This window comes from Orbicella franksi, chromosome 13 (assembly GCF_964199315.1).
Source record: "Orbicella franksi chromosome 13, jaOrbFran1.1, whole genome shotgun sequence".
In the NCBI taxonomy this organism is placed as follows: Eukaryota; Metazoa; Cnidaria; class Anthozoa; order Scleractinia; family Merulinidae; genus Orbicella; species Orbicella franksi.
Window position 1 is genome coordinate 9,196,254 of NC_138157.1, and position 16,157 is coordinate 9,212,410.

General features: G+C 37.5%; 2 long non-coding RNA genes across 4 annotated transcripts; one reads left to right on the forward strand and one right to left on the reverse strand.

Annotated features, from left to right (window-relative positions):
* Window positions 1–2,554: 2,554 nt before the first annotated feature.
* Window positions 2,555–3,867, reverse strand: LOC145465627 (uncharacterized). Its single transcript, XR_014041659.1, has 2 exons — window positions 3,780–3,867; window positions 2,555–3,014 (listed from the first exon to the last, which is right to left on the reverse strand). It is a non-coding gene; the product is annotated as an uncharacterized LOC145465627 (long non-coding RNA).
* Window positions 3,868–7,421: 3,554 nt separating this feature from the next.
* Window positions 7,422–15,931, forward strand: LOC145466283 (uncharacterized). 3 transcript variants are annotated; one of them, XR_014041861.1, is made up of 5 exons: window positions 7,422–7,564; window positions 13,850–13,884; window positions 14,244–14,277; window positions 14,385–14,437; window positions 15,112–15,177. It is a non-coding gene; the product is annotated as an uncharacterized LOC145466283 (long non-coding RNA). The 3 variants fall into 3 exon arrangements; XR_014041860.1 differs by lacking the exon at window positions 7,422–7,564 and having other exon boundaries at window positions 13,691–13,884; XR_014041862.1 differs by lacking the exons at window positions 7,422–7,564; window positions 13,850–13,884 and adding an exon at window positions 15,294–15,931 and having other exon boundaries at window positions 13,918–14,277; window positions 14,385–15,142.
* The last annotated feature ends 226 nt before the right edge of the window (window positions 15,932–16,157 follow it).

Consider the following 16,157-nt stretch of genomic DNA (forward strand, 5'->3'; position numbering starts at 1 on the left):
CTTAGTTTATTTACATTAAGCCATTCATGAAGGTTAGCTACTTCCCTGTCTATTGCTGATTCAAGCTCTGGTAAGCTACTTGCGGCGATGCTGATGCTTGTATCGTTGGCGTACATTCGTGGTAAAGCTTTACCCAGGCAGTTCGACAAGTCGTTAATGTAAATCTGGAAAAGGAGAGGACCAATAAGGCTTCCCTGAGGGACACCACAGGCAATGTGTCGTTCAATTCCACCTGTTACCATCCTTCTCCCGGGCATACCGCCTGGAATTTGTCATTTGTTTCTTATTCGGCGGCCTATTCCCCGCCCACGGTTAGAGTTAGGGTTGGGGTTATCCATAGAGGATATTACACGGTGGCGAGAAGATCTGAATTTTATATTCCAGTGGCAAGAACAATATGCGCGAACGAGCGAGATATTGTTCTTGCCACGAGAACATCAAATTCATATCTTTGAGCTAACATGTAATGTTCTTTTTATTATATAGACATATTGATGACGGCGTTTCTGACGATTTTCCGAAGATTTCCGACCACTTTTCCCGAAAATTCTCCAAAACTTGTCCGAAGGTCATACGAACGTTGCCGATACTTTTCGAAATTTCCGAAGATTGCCGAACGCTTTCAAGGAAGACCCAAAGATCCCTTAAACAATATTAATCATAATAAGTTCCCCAGGCAGGGTCTTTGAGTCTACCCAACACCCTAAAGGCCGACAAAATACAAGAAAAGGGCCTTTGAACGATTAATTAGGAACATAAACTACGTGAGAGGAAATTAATTATAACAAATTCTGTTTTTTGAATGAAAATTCACTTCTTTTATTTAAACCGTGGGGTGCCAAAGAGAACAGCTGAGCACTCCAATAATCTTAACAAATTCTGTTTTTCGAATGAAATTCCCTTCTTTTATTTAAGCCGTGGGGTGCCAAAGAGAACAATAAGCAGGCTAAATATATTCCATATGATTGAAAAAAGAACTAATTTATATTCCATACAACATTGATGATCCAAAAAAAGTAAAGAGAACACTGAATCATATATAATATTTCAAATGAATACTTTCAACATAGAAGCCTTATGAAAAGTTACTACAGCAAATCTAATTTTCTTAAAAGTTTGAATCAATAGCTGCCGATTTTATATAATCAGAGGACTAACAAACATTTTACTCAATACACAGGTACTCGATCTGTAATAATGTATAACTGTTTTGATTTCATATTTGTATATCAAATGAACTTACCTTCAAATATGGGCCTCAATAAAGAAAGATTGTTTTGTTCCAGCCTAGCCGAAACAAACTCTATCGGCTTTCCTGCAAAAAAACTCTTTACGTCCGGCGAGCGTTGCGTCGCCATTACGTTTGATAAACCACGTACATGAAGCAATGTTTTGATTTGCCACGCCCCCCTACCACCGAGACAAAACCGCCTTCAACAATTCCCCACCCCCGGGTACGAAGGGCTGGACTTGTCCCGGGGGTTGCTTAGGGGGGATGGTAACAGGTGGGATTGAACCACGCATAACAGCACGCTTTTGTTGACGATCACTTAGATAAGTAAACCACTTTAGGACTCTTACTCTTACTCTTCGTAAAAGCCTGGTCAATGGTATCGAAAGCCTTTCTTTAAATCTATGAATATTACACCATTTGACCGTTGTCAATTTTGACGGACCAACCGTTAGAAGCTTCAAGCAAGGACGTTAGTGTGTTATGAAGTGACCTCAATCCGGATTGACAGTTGGCTGAGAGATCGTTATCATTTAGATACCTGTAAAAATGGTCTTTAATTATTCTTTCGAACACGTAGTGACAGCAGGAATAATCGAGATTGGCCGGTAGTTATTAACGTCTTGTCTTTTGTCCTTTTTGAAAATTGGCGTCACTCTTGCCTGGAGCTTCCATTCAGTTGGAACAATGCCAGAGGAAATCGACTGATTGAGCAAGAATGCCAGGGATGGTGCCAGAATATCTACCGCCATTTTACCATTTTGCCATCCAAGGATGTTTAAACATCTTCAATGGCAAATTATCTACATCAGTCGCTTTCTGAGTTTCTAGTTTTTCAAGTAGTTTTCGGACTTCATTAGAGAAAGTCTTGTTTGTTGAAATGAGATAACTTCCCTTGTGAGATAACTTTAAGAATTCCTAGGAATTCCTAGGAATTTCCTAAGAATTCCTAGGAAAAAATTCCTAGGAATTCCTAAGAATTCCTAGGAATTCCTAGGAATCTAAGGTGTGAATTTTCACGGTAATTCGGACTCGGAATTCCTAGGAATTCCTAGGAATTCCAAGTTTACATAGAGCTGACTTGGAATTCCTAGGAATTCCTAGGAATTCCAACTGAAATATACTCACCTTGAAAATTCCTTAAAATTCTCAAAAATTCCTAGGAATTTCTGGGAATAACTTGGAATTTGTAGGATTTTTTGAGAATAGGTTGGAATTTTTTGGAAAATCTGAGAAAAACTGGGAATTTTGTATCGTTTGTAGGCCAGACAAAATTTTGATGATTAATGCCCAGCATTAAAATAACAAATAAAGTCACTGATATCACATCAAACAGGCTTTAAATCAATGGTTTATTACATTGGCTTTCATGAATTTAAACATAAGTCATTAGAATAATATTATCCTGTTTCTTTTTTATTACACCAAGAATTAAAAGTAAAACTGAAAACAGCTGTGAAGGTCAAACTTTTACATGTTTGATAAAAAGAGAACTTTTTCAGATAATTTACTTACTTTTTTGGTTTACAAATCCAACAATTTTCCATACACAAGATTTTAGCTTAAATTATTGTTATTATGTGGAACAAATCTGGATTTTCATGAATGTAAGGAATCAATTATAAGAACAAAACTGAAACAATCCTTAAAATTAAAAAAGGCTGAGTTTGGGCAAACTTAGCTGCTGTTCAGTTATTTCTTTTGTTTCCGCAGCTTCTTTTGTTGCCCTCTAATTACGCTGTCAACAGCTGGCCTCTTCATCTTCATCTTTGTTGCATGACACCTAAAACAAAATTAAAAAAATACAGTACATTGCGATATATATGAGGTACTGTAAGACTGAGATCCAAATATTTATGTGCTCACAGTTTAATACATGCAGCTAATTAAGACCTGACTGTAAGCTGGTTGAAATGTTAAAAGAGAAGACTTGATAATGGAAGGTGCTTGTATACTATTGATAAATATGTTACATAAATCTTGAGCTTACAGTAGATTAAATCAAGGTTTTCCTTCCTCTATAAGTGTATCAACAACTCTTGAATTGGAGGATACACTGTGTATATCACGGTTTTTAGCCAAATTTAGACATTAGAAATACTAAAAAAGACACTTAAAACATTTAAGGAACATTTAAATAATAGAGTAAACACAAAAGAATATACGGATGGACAAAAATTGAAGATCAACATGGACTGCCATACAGTCAGGCTGAAACACACAGGAGACATATCAAACTCATGCACACTGGCTGCCTCGTTGGAGTTTTTATCAAGAACTTTGACTGGGATCAGAGAGAACTGCTATATTTATTTCGTTTGAACAAGTGAGGCGAGAGAAACTTGTTACTCGCAAATCAAATTGTTTAGGCATGCACACTGGGCAACCTAAATTGTTTCAACTTTGCTTTAGCCAGAATTCATTTCATGCCATGACTGAGTGATCCACTCGTGTATGATTCGTGATGATAAAGTTCATTCAAAAGCTTTTGTCTAAATACAAGAATTTACTTTGTATAATATAAGGTTACTTGAATTCGATTACTCACCAAATAATTTTGTATACGGCTAATCTGTCCTTTGAATTCTTCCCCGTTGAAACATCCACAGTAAGACTTTCTTTTAACTCCAAATCTTCGCCAAGAATAACTTGTTTCTCGTTAATGACACTCACGCTGTTTTCTTCTGGTCACAGGACCGCAGCAAAAACCATTTTGATATAATTTTGGAAGTGAAATCTAATAAAACGCACGAGCGATCAGCCGTTAACGCTGAATTCAAAGATGGGCGCCAAAAGAGAATTAATAACGCGATCTTTGTCACGTTCAGTCACAAGGATAGTCACGTGAAAATTCGCGTGCTGTGATTGGTTCAGTTGATCAGTTGAGGAGAGAATGGAAACGGGAGAAGAAGGAGAGAGAGACTGGCAACGAGGTTGCCAGACCAGTCGCTTTCGATGGCAAGTCTGTTTCCCTTTCCACGCTGTTTTGGTGGTCTTTTGAAAGATGGGTCTTGCTTCAAAAGGAAAAAACTACACAAACTTTTTACGAATAAATCAAGGAGGAAAATGGAACGTACTTTAACTGGTTGATCTGTTCCCGACGGTTGTCAAGATAAAGGATCATGAGGCACTTGAATCAAGTTCACTGCAAAGGTAAGGAATCCAATTTTATAGGGATTTTCTGTTATGATAACCTATAATTGTAAATTATAAATCAAACTAAGCAATGCATTGTGTGCTCTTTAAAAACCCCAAAAGCTGAAATTCACCTAAAAGGTTTCAGATCGACCTGAGGAAACGAGATAAATTCTGCGAAATGAGCTTAAGCTTGTTGTATTAGTCCACCAAATCTATTTCAACACCCAGTCAGCACAATGCAGCAAGTATAAATTTGCGATGCTTGTCATTTTTTCCTTTGAATTATTTATAAGGATTAGCATGATATGAGATCTATAGTCTTTTCAATACATCAAGATGTAGGTTTTTTTTATTTGCATTGTCATTTATTTATGTCAGTTATTTATTTGTTTCCCACTAACTCATAATCTTTTTGATTCTTTTGATTTTGTTGTGTCATGAATTAAAGTGACCGCGAGGACAAGGAAATACAAGAAACATATTGATGATTCCACTATACCCATACCAAAATCTACAAGATTCGACCACATAAATCGCTTAAAGCAGTCTTCACAGGCCAGTTGACGTCATCTCCCTCTCTTGCATCCCTTTTTCTTGGATATCATTTCCAACACCATGAACAGAACACCTCACAGTTTTCGGCTCACCTGAGTGAGATGGCTGTTGGCAAAAATGTTGTGGATGACTTTGATGGATTATGGAGTGAACCTTTATGCAAGAATTGAAGTTTCACAGAAGCATTTGATAAAATTGAGTTGCCAATACCTGAAAAGACTACAAAAATACCAGTTGATGTAATACACAACAACTCAGATTTGTCCACAGACAGTGATTCAGATAATGATGTTGAAGTTTCAGTTCCGACTCCTCTGAAGAAATTGAGAACTCTGACACTGATGACCATTCACTGGACTCCCCTGATGAAAGTGAAACTAATGGTTCCCAAGAAAAAAACATTTTCTGCCAAAGAATATGCCTGTATGGTTATTCTGGCCTTAATTTCAAGACATTGTATGACAATGAGAGGCTGCTAAAGATATCCTTGTTTTAATGAAACTACCGGTAATTTGTCCAGAGAATGTCTCAGTACAGTTTTACAAATGTACAGCAAGTGTGTGGAAACTGTGAGCTTTTCATTTATGACATCTGTGAGAGATGTCTTCCTCTTTTTCCTAAAGTCATACAGGATCAAGTCAAAAATTGTTCAACAGTGGGCTGTGATGGGTATGTGTGTGAATCTACAATTATATTAAATATATACGTGCATATATATACTTTTGGTTTTATTGAAATTGTAAATAATATATATTCATTTATGATGACAGAATTTTTTGCTTAATCTATTTATCAAATCTAAGAGCATCTATTTTTCTATCAGTTAAACTCTGGGTGTTTGATTTACGGGTCCATACAGGCACATATACACTAACAAATCATGTTGGATCTAAAAAGCAATATTATCAGTGCTATAGTTTTATGTTGAGTTGTCAGACTTAAACTGGAATTAATGTACATTTTTTGTCTGGAAATAATTATCTTGGAGCTTGACAACAATAAAAAGGTATGGAACTCACTACAGAGAAATGATCGTGTTGATTTTTACTAATTCACAGAAACTGATTCATGCACCGAGTTCATCTTTAATTTTGACATTTTGGGAAATTTATAGAAATTTCCAGCAATATTTCATGTGATTTAGCTATTCCCAAAAACTCCTAGATATTCCAAATACATTTTTTAAAACAGTCTGGGAAGTAATAGGAGTTCCTAGGAATTCCCAATAATTCCCAGTCATACTTTTCACTATTCCCAAATATTCCCAGAAATTCCAAGGTCTTGGATTAAGCATAATTTGCATGGCTTGGAATAACTTGGAATTCCTAGGAATTCCCAATAATTCCCAGTCATACTTCCACTATTCCCAAATATTCCCAGAAATTCCAAGGTCTTGGATAAAGCATAATTTGCATGTCTTGGAATAACTTGGAATTCCTAGGAATTCCCAGACTACTGGGAATTCATTTCGCAGGGGTACGTTACGGTTATTTAATGCTGACCAAGGGCTATAGGTACGTTTCATGACAGATTTCGACTCAAAACGGAATTACTTAGATATCTCTGAGACAAGGTCGGAAAGATGGAAATTTTCACATTGAACACGCTTCCCTCTGAACTGAATGTATTTAAGAGTAAAATAAAAATAACGTTAACAAGAACGGCAATTAGAATCTAACTTATGAATTTATTAAGATGTCGACAACATTCATTGATTCACAGATCTCTACAGAATGATAGATAAATTTCGGGCTCAATAACTATTCGGCAACGACATCAGATTATTTATAGGCGTCCAAAGTTCAGCTGTTTACCGTTGGCACCAGCCCGTAAAGTTAATCACGCCGTGATCAAGAGGTGGCGGCGTCTCTACCAGTCATGCACGAAGTATGATTGATGTGATCCCATTCCCGATAATAGATTTCACTAGAAACGCTCTTTATTCTTAAGACTGCTCATTTAGAAAATGACATACACGTTACGCAGCATAGCTTTTTGTTTTAAAAGCATGAATTCAGCTAACTCTCGTACAGGAGTTTGCTTGATGATTAATGGAGTAAAAATTAACTTAACTTACTTTGATTCCCAGCATTAACATATTTATGACAGATCTTGAAACAGACAGACAGACATATCAACAGGAACAGTGGTGTGTGTCATTCCGGATTATTGATATTACCGCAAGATTGGGACTGAGTCAGGGCATTGCACGTCAATCATGGATCCCTGTCTCTCGTACAGGATCGATACAGGAGTTTGCTTGATAATCAATGGAATGAAAATTAATGTAAATTTCTTTGATTCCCAACATTTGTGAACATAACATTTTTGGCAGATCTTGAGACAGGCAGATAATGGTGCGTGTCATTCCAGATTATTGATATTACCGCAGAGTGCGACATTCAGTGAATGACACGTCAATCTTAGTTTGGATTCCTTTTTTCAAGAGAACAAATTTCCCGTTGCATGCATTCGTCAGTAAGACGGCAAAGACACACGATTTTAGTCATTTAGGATGCGTCTCAACATATTCGAGAGCAAGGCGTAGAAACCAAGAGAAGCAGTATCAAATCCTTTGATGCACAAGTTATCTTAAGTTTTTTTTTCCAGATGGAAAGTCGGCTTCAACATCAGCTTGAGGTGAGCGATAAAAAAAAAAACCACTTCGTAAAGAATGTTTTACAGTGACTTCTTACAATTCTTATCCTGTTTGGGAAAAGGTCAGAGCATCTTACTTTGCATACACGATTTAATAACGAGTCACCAAGAACCATTAAATGTTCCTTGTGTCCAAATCAGGCTTACTCGCAACCTGCCTTATGATTAAGAATGGACTGCAAACCGATATGATAGTTTAGTTTTTTGGTTACATTATTAAGAGCCAGTTCCTCTAAATACCGAGAATGAGATGACAGTCGCGAAATTTTCGATTTCTTCATAGTTTGCCCAAATAACCTCTATAGCGAGTTGCTTTCGAAAATGTCATTCAAAGGTCCTGAAACGCTTTAGTTTTTTCGAAATCGAAAAAAGTTCGAAAATAGCAATTTTAGCTGCCAGCAGCCGCCGAAAATGACCGAAAATTGTACATTTTCTTTTCGCTCGTACAGATCAAAGCGATGATATCTATCAATATACTTTGAGTAGCTCATAGTACATGTCTTGCTGTTTCTAAAGCATTAATTTGATTAGCAAAAGCTCCAATTTTTATAATATTTTAAGCCGAGACAAGTACCTTCATCGAAGCTCGTGAGCGAAAAGGCTAATTTTAGCTAATTTCAATACCATCAAAAGCCCACTGGTACATCGAATTTGAAGTCAAAACTAAAATTTTCTGAAAGCCCATACTCTATATTATATTGTGTGAAAGTCTCTTCCGCGGCCCGAAAAAAGTACCCCGTTGAGAGACATAAACGTGTGGTACATTTTGGTACATTCGTCATTCGTGAAACCAACATGGACCTCGGCCAACTACTTTCATCCAGCACAAAAATAAGCGAATGGAAACCCTTTTCGTCAATAAAGATGCCTTTAATTTGTTTTTTTTCCCTTTCAGATTGACCACATGATTAACTTCTGTAACTTTTGCAAACATTTGCAGTTAAATGAAAATAGACGCTGCTTTTGATACATTGTAAATGTTATGCAAATATATTTCGATCACCGGCTCGTGCATATCGCCTGAACCTGATTTTCCTTCCGCCTACGTTTTTCTTTTTGAAGGTAACAACTGTAGCACACATTGGTCGTTTAATATCGGCAGTTTTAACTTTTGTGGAAGACCCACAGCCGAACCTGACTTCAAGGAAAAAAAAAAAATTTTGAAACTTGAAGCTTGAGTAAACAATCGATTATAGTTGCATCCATCATGTTTGGCGTAAATATTCGAGCTCAACCATTTCATGTAAACAGGTACACTCCACTTTAAAAATAACCGTCTCATCGCAGTATTTCTTGAATTCCTGGTCTGAGACCATACAGGTAGTGATAACAACGCGCGAGCAGTTGGCGAAACTTCATGATCAACTGTTGACTGAGTTGTAGCATAAACAAGATGATTCAACCTTGGTATTTCTTACCCGTGTGCTTGCACTTCTTATGGATACAGTTGCCCCTGTCTTTTACCACCAGATTTATAGATGAAAATTTCGCGACTGTCATCTCATTCTCGGTATTTAGAGGAACTGGTTCTTAAGAGTAATTGCCACTAAAAATCGAAGAAATCGTGGCCACGGTCGAAAAATCGATTTCGCTCGTACTTTGCCAGTATGAAGGCCTAGGTAAGTAACTGAAGGAAATCAAGTTAGTTCTTTGAAATATCCAATATAACGGCGCTAAAAACGGTCATCGCACGGAAAGCTCAGATTTCACTTCGCAATAATTGGAAATTTTACACTTTTGAGTTCTTGCTATATACACAGACGTTTACATCGCTGTGAAACGTTCTCAACTTGAAATGTATACATTGATTTTTCCTTAATCAAGATGTAGTGATTATTCTCATTTCTTTTGTTTTCTGAGCGAACTGCGCCCCGATTAACTAGATACACTTTTCTGATTAAAACAAAACTCAAAAATTATGCAAGTTAGTGAGGAAAATAGCTGACCGGTAGTCTTTCAAATCGTCTGATATTCTAGCCAAAGACAGTTCAGTCAATGAATCTTAGGTTTCCAGTTTCATTTTTGTGGGATCTACTAACAATTTGGATGAACGCCGATCAAAATTCGAGAAAATTGCAATTCAGTCCCTTTGAAACTTGCAATGTAACACAACACGCCAAAATAGGTAAGAATCCCCGGGGGATACTCCCTTATATGGGCTATATAGGTTCGTGCGGCCCCAAAGGGTAGGGTTTTTCAGCCGTTTTGGTCATAACTAGGGTATCGATTTTGGCCAGTTTGGTCTTAAATTAGGGCATGGTCTTAGCACTGTACTCTTGAATTGCGTATGATTCTTAGAAGAAGCTAGTTTCTCATCATTATCAATAAGACCGTCAACAAAAGCCCTTCATAACTTATGCTTAGGGCAGCTGAGCCAGCTACGAAGGTCATAAATAGGGTATCGAATTTTTGGCTAGGTCATAAATAGGGTAGCAAAAATAACAGATCTTGGTCATAAATAGGGTAAGGGTTTTGGGAAGTGGGCCGCACACCGCTAACCAACTTTTCTGTGAGTACCTGCCCCCCCCCCCCGGGAAGAATCTTTTGCTCGCTTCAGACAGCACAATGAAAGCAGATTAATGCCTAAAACGTTTTCATCATTTAAACGTTTTTAAAAATAGTATTTAACTTAGAAATAGCCTGTAATTGCGAAAAGACATAAGTAGAGCCAAACTTAATCACTGATACATTTGGCTGATATTACAAACCAAACACGTGTTAATCCGTTGGCTCAAATAATGTCAATTCCTATATAAAAAAGATCTCTTTTGATGTAGGAGATTTTGCTTTACTTATAGAGGATTGAGCAGTTGACCTCGTGTTTTTCGGCACGAGCGAACCTAGCACTTCCTCGACTCGCACTATTTTTCTCACACAGCGTAATTAAACAGGGATATCAAAAACCACAAAAATTCCTTGAAGTTTGTTGACGTTTAAACAAAAGTTGTAGCTTATGCTGGCAAGATGTGGGTGTTTCGAGAAACTGAAAAATTTTTTGGAAATGACAATCTGTGGCGAAGGTCAGGTAATTTATGGAGTGAAAGTCTTTTTCCCATCAGTTGCTCTTAGATTCCCTTTGCGCTTGGATAACTCCTCCCAGAAGCAATTCAAATATGCAGCAGCAAGGATATACGGGAGTTTAAACGCACTGTTAAGCTTTTCGCAAATAACAACGCTTAATAGGGCTTTACGGTGCTGACACGCAGTGAACACGTGACGGACTGGGCAGATGTGTCAAATCTGTAGAAGATGATGGAGCTTTCTACAGAACTTAACCTTCCATTTGTTTTCCTTTGAAACTTCGTCCAGTACATAAAAGCCCAGCTTTGCATTCGGTATCATTGAGCGGGTGGGAAAAGAGACTTCAGTATCAGTTTCATGATCGACTTCCAGGGTGAGAAAAGAAAAAAGAGTTGATGATTGCATTGACAACGCTGGAGTGGGAGTGAGAAATAACTTCTGATATAAATTGTCCTTTTGCAAACCAAATTTGTGGTGCCACGGTTGGTTTTCATTGCTATATAGCACCGAACCATGATAGATATTTCTTTTTTGCAGCCAATGACATGTTGGTATATCTTCAACCTGCAGTATATTTTGCACTTGTGAAAAAGTCAGTGCTACCCAGACGTTGTCACATAGTCCAGTGGATCGTTTATACCACCTGCTACTGCCGCATTCAGTTTACGAACCCTGCCTCCGGCCCTGGTTTAACAAGCTTTTCAGTTCAAATAAGTTAACAAGAAGTAATTCGAAAACATATCCTGTAAGATGTTGGATGTTGCAACAAGGTGGCCAAACGTAATTAAACAAATGTTGTGTGCGACATTGGTGCAATTCTTGCGCGCTTAAAATTTGTTTCCTTGCTTCCAGTCCAGTTCGGGCCCTTTCTCTGTCACGAATCGTCGGGAGAGAGCCGAGAGAGAGGGGAACCCTCTGGCCTCTCTCGACGTTGCGTGACATGAAGAGGGCCAGAACTGGACAACCTTGCTTCTGGCGAGTCACTACGGGTGTGACCGGTAAAACTACTAAAATTATTTATTATTTCTGAAGTAGTTGCTTACCTCGACTTCTTTCACTGGTGAAAACTTTTAACACAAGGACTGGCGTGTTTCCTTTTATCTGGTCAGACTGATTTTAAAGTACAAGCCGGCAAGTGCTAGTCATGGACCGGAATATCACGGAAATATGGGTTGTTATCATTGGGGAGAGTTTCTAGATCTCTGTTCATCAAAGACTTCGCTACTGGCTTAAGTCCACAGGGAGGAATTGTTCTGAATCTTAGTTAATTCATGGACTTGAATGAATTCATTCACATTTGCCGTGCTGGTAATTTCCACAGATCCTTGAGTGACATGAAACAACTTATGGACCCGTACCTAATCAGGAGCCGGTCAAGGGCTCCTGACCTAATCAATGAGATGGTCGATTCGAAAAAGTTTCTCGGTTTCTCGAAACGCACACATTTGCCAGAGATATTCTTCACTCGTGTCTCAACGTAAGAAAATCTGAAGGACTTTTAGCTGCTTTTGATATCCTTGTTACACAGTATGAGCGGTATCACCGTAACTGCGTTTGTTTATGCCACAAATCCCACCGTACTGAAGAACGGCGCGAACTCGCGAACTCGCGCAGTATATATATCGTCTTTTCGGTGTGTCTCTAACTCATCCAGCTCACTCCGATTCCTCTCTGATTAGTATGTTGTTCGTGAAAACAGATAACCTCCTCCTGGTTAACGACGGCATAGAGCTTTTAATCTCTAACATCGTTCCAATATGTGTATACCACTGGGGCCTCTTTTCACTTCGTTCAGGAGGTTAACTGGGTAATCCTCTCTTAATAATGCAGGGTTTCGCACATCAACAACAAAGATCTTCTTATCAAAATTTGACTCATTTTGACCGGTGAACAAATGGATTTTAAATTTGTGTTTCATTGAAAAGTCGCTCGAGCGTGACACTGGGCAGCGAGAGAGATGGAGAGTGTGATTTAATAATAATAATAATAATAATAATAATAATAATAATAATAATAATAATAACGTTTTTTGGGCGCATTTAAAAAAGTCAATGCGCTTACATTACTATAAAAATAAATTAGTTAAATCCTATAAAATATTTCTAATAACAGTAATAAATAAAATGAATGAACTAATTAATTAAAATACAGTTCCTCATAAAACAAAATAAATCAAAAGTAAGATTTCCGAAACAAGAATGTTTTGAGAGCAGATTTAAAAGACGAAAGAGATGTTGCATTTTTAACAGAATCCGGTAGACTGTGCCACAATATAGGTGCGGAGAAAGAAAAGGCACGTTCACCGTATGTCACAGAGTTCACAGTAGGGACAGTGAAAAGAAGTTTAGAGGATGAGCGTAGGCTCCGTTGCGGGTGGTGATTTAAAAGTTTCGTGTTTCTTTTTCTCTTGTTTTTACTCTTGTCGGCGACTTTTTCAGTTAAATACTACTTCGAAAGCGTTTCAAACGTTTCAGACATTAATCTGCTTTGATTGTGCTGTCTCAAGCGAACAAAAGATTTTTACCTATTTTGGCGTTTTGCGTTACATTGCAAGTTTCAAAGGGGCTGAATATCGCAATTTTCTCGAATTTTGATCGGCGTTCATCCAAATTGCTAGTGGATCCCACAAAAATGAAACTGGAAACCTAAGATTAATTGACTGAACTGTCTTTGGCTTGAATATCAGACTATTTGAAGCACTACCGGTCAGCTTTTTTCCTCACTAAATTTGCATAATTTTTGAGTTTTGTTTTAATTAGAAAAGTGTGTCTACTTAATCGGGGCTCAGTTCGCTCAGAAAACAAAAAAAATGAGAATAATCGCATATCTTGATTAAGGAAGAGTCAATGTATACAATTAAAGTTGAGATCGTTTTACAGCAATGTAAACGTCTGTGTAGCAAGAAACTCAAAAGGGTAAAATTTTGGATTATCGCGAAGTGAAATCTGAGCTTTCGGTGCGATGACCGTTTTTAGTGAATTTCTGCCGTTATATTGGATATTTCAAAAAACTAATTTGATTTCCTTCAGTTACTTACCTGGGCCCTCAAACTGGCAGAGTATGAGCAAATCGATTTTTCGACCGTGGCCACATTTTTAGATTCTTCTTTGATTTTTACTGACATTCACTCTTAAGAGTCACTCCAAAGGCAATTCCTAAATGAATCTGAGATAATAAACAATCCGGAATATGAATGAAGTTTCTACACACACACCACAAGAACAATTCAACTTTATCTCTTTGCAGGATGAAGGCTTGGAAATAAGACAACATATAACGAGGTAAGGATACAATTCTACAAAGCCTTAACAAGGTTGTACCTTGGTTTCTGATGAGGGATAAAATCTCTGGGCTGGCTCATATATAGCAGCCAAAAATGGTACTGGGGACAAATGTGAAGATTCCTCTCCAGAATTTCTTTCTCAATTTCATATACTGCACTGCTTTTTGAAAACAATATCCATTTCCTTCACCAGAAAGCTAGAAATCTACCTCTGTATGACAATTAAATTCAATTTGGCTAAACCATTACCAGAGACGAAAAATAGTTATTCTCCTAGAGTCCTCGAGTAGCAGCTCCATCCTACTGCAGTATACTGAAGCAATATGATTACACTGATATTTCTGTAATTTCTTGCAGTTCAAACTCACATATAATTCAAAGTGAGCTGCAGGTAAGTAGTACATTGTCGAACACGCTGTTTTATTACACCTGCTTTTGAATTCCATGGCTTCCGTTTGCAGAACAACACTTGATAACTTTCCTTTTCTTTTCTTTCAGAGAGTTATGTTTGTCATAAGACGACATTCGTTGGTACACTACCAACGAACAAGGTATGCACTTTGAAAATATCAAATATAGGCATACAAACATTCTACAATAATAGAGTATAGTTGTTCCCACCTTTTTTATCCCACGAATAACCTTTTAACCTTTCATGATATTTACACGTTGAAAAAATACAAACAACACTCCAGCTCCAAATGAATACCTGACAGCCTCCATGTCCCTTTGGTACCAAGCTGTACTGAAACTTTGAGCTGAGTGCCAATATAACACTTTCGTTATGGGATATATCAAAAAACCTCCGCGTCAAACAGTACTAAACTGTGATGAACACCTTTCTATATCACCTTCCTGTTTCCTGTTGACCTTACACATAGCACTGATGGAATACTGGCTCTAAATCTTTCATCCTTTGATAAACGAACTCTATGCCATTCCGCAAAACGAGTTCCAAGGCAAAGCAATAAGCACACCCGTACTGTTGATAGGATCCAAGCGTTGGTTGAGAACCCAATGAAGATTTACCCAAGTATTGATGAAATCTTAAAGAAAAGCATTTACCTTTTTTTAAAGACCATCAACGTGATAAATAGCTTATCTTTCCACCAACAAATGTCTTCTTTTAGATTTTTGCCCAATATATCTCTACCCTTGCAGAAGTTGACCACATTGTTTCATCTTTGCCTTCATGATAATCATATACACTTTTAATTTCTCTCAGGGAGGAAAATGGCATGCTAGAGTGTTTGCAGGTACTTTGCAACTAGATTTTATATTGCCTTCACTTGTAAGCTTGTAAGCATCTGCTTTTCAAAGCTGTTTCCTTTCTTGAAATCTGCTGTCTGTTGTAAATTTCCAGAAAGCTCACAACTCACACGAGTTGTCTGGAACTTTATCTTTCAGAGGGAGGCATATGCCATGCGATTAAAAATCATCATGATGGGATTATGATGGGATAACGCATATCACAGGTGAGCACTGCATTGTGAAGTGCAGAATAAGTGGCGTGCCTACTTTACTACTTCCAATTTGGGTACCAAAAGAGTCCATCCAAACATTCACCAAGATGCTCGTAGATACCAATCCACCAAGTGTATTTTGTCTATCTTTACCCAAGTGACAATCAGTGATGCATCAAATGCCTGCTATCCCCAACACAATTTCATTTACTCCTAAGCCACTTAAGAGAGGCGTGGCAATATATCTTCCAAAGTGGTTCCACATTACATATTTTCATTAATTTTGTTTTCCGCTAGTCTGTCATTTTGAAAGATTACCAGTAATTGCCCATGCACCTTGCAAAGTTAGAGTTTGACTAACTCTGAAAGAGTGTACTCAAATTTGTCTTGTTATTCATTTCCTTTCTATCCCAACTCTCCAAAAACCTACTGATTCGAAAACTGTCTCCCCTTTAAAGAGTCAACAAATACTTGAGGACCATGTATTACACAACTTGGTGCTTATTATCCTATTTCATTTATTTTTCAGGCCGAATGGCAAATGATCATAGTATATTTAAAAGTTGTACAATGTTAAGTTTAAGATTATCTTAAAGAACAATAAAAAAGGGGTAAAAACCAAAATTGGTGTCTTTTCCACTATTCTAAAGTGCAGTATGATAAGATGCTACTTTTTGAAAATTTTCAAAACATTCTGTTGGTGTGTTCAGGGCCAAATAAATGTTCGAAACGTTAAGGTGGCTATGCACCCCCTAAACAGAATTTCTTAAGACTTTGCCAAAAGTTGCATCTTGTCATGCTTAATCAC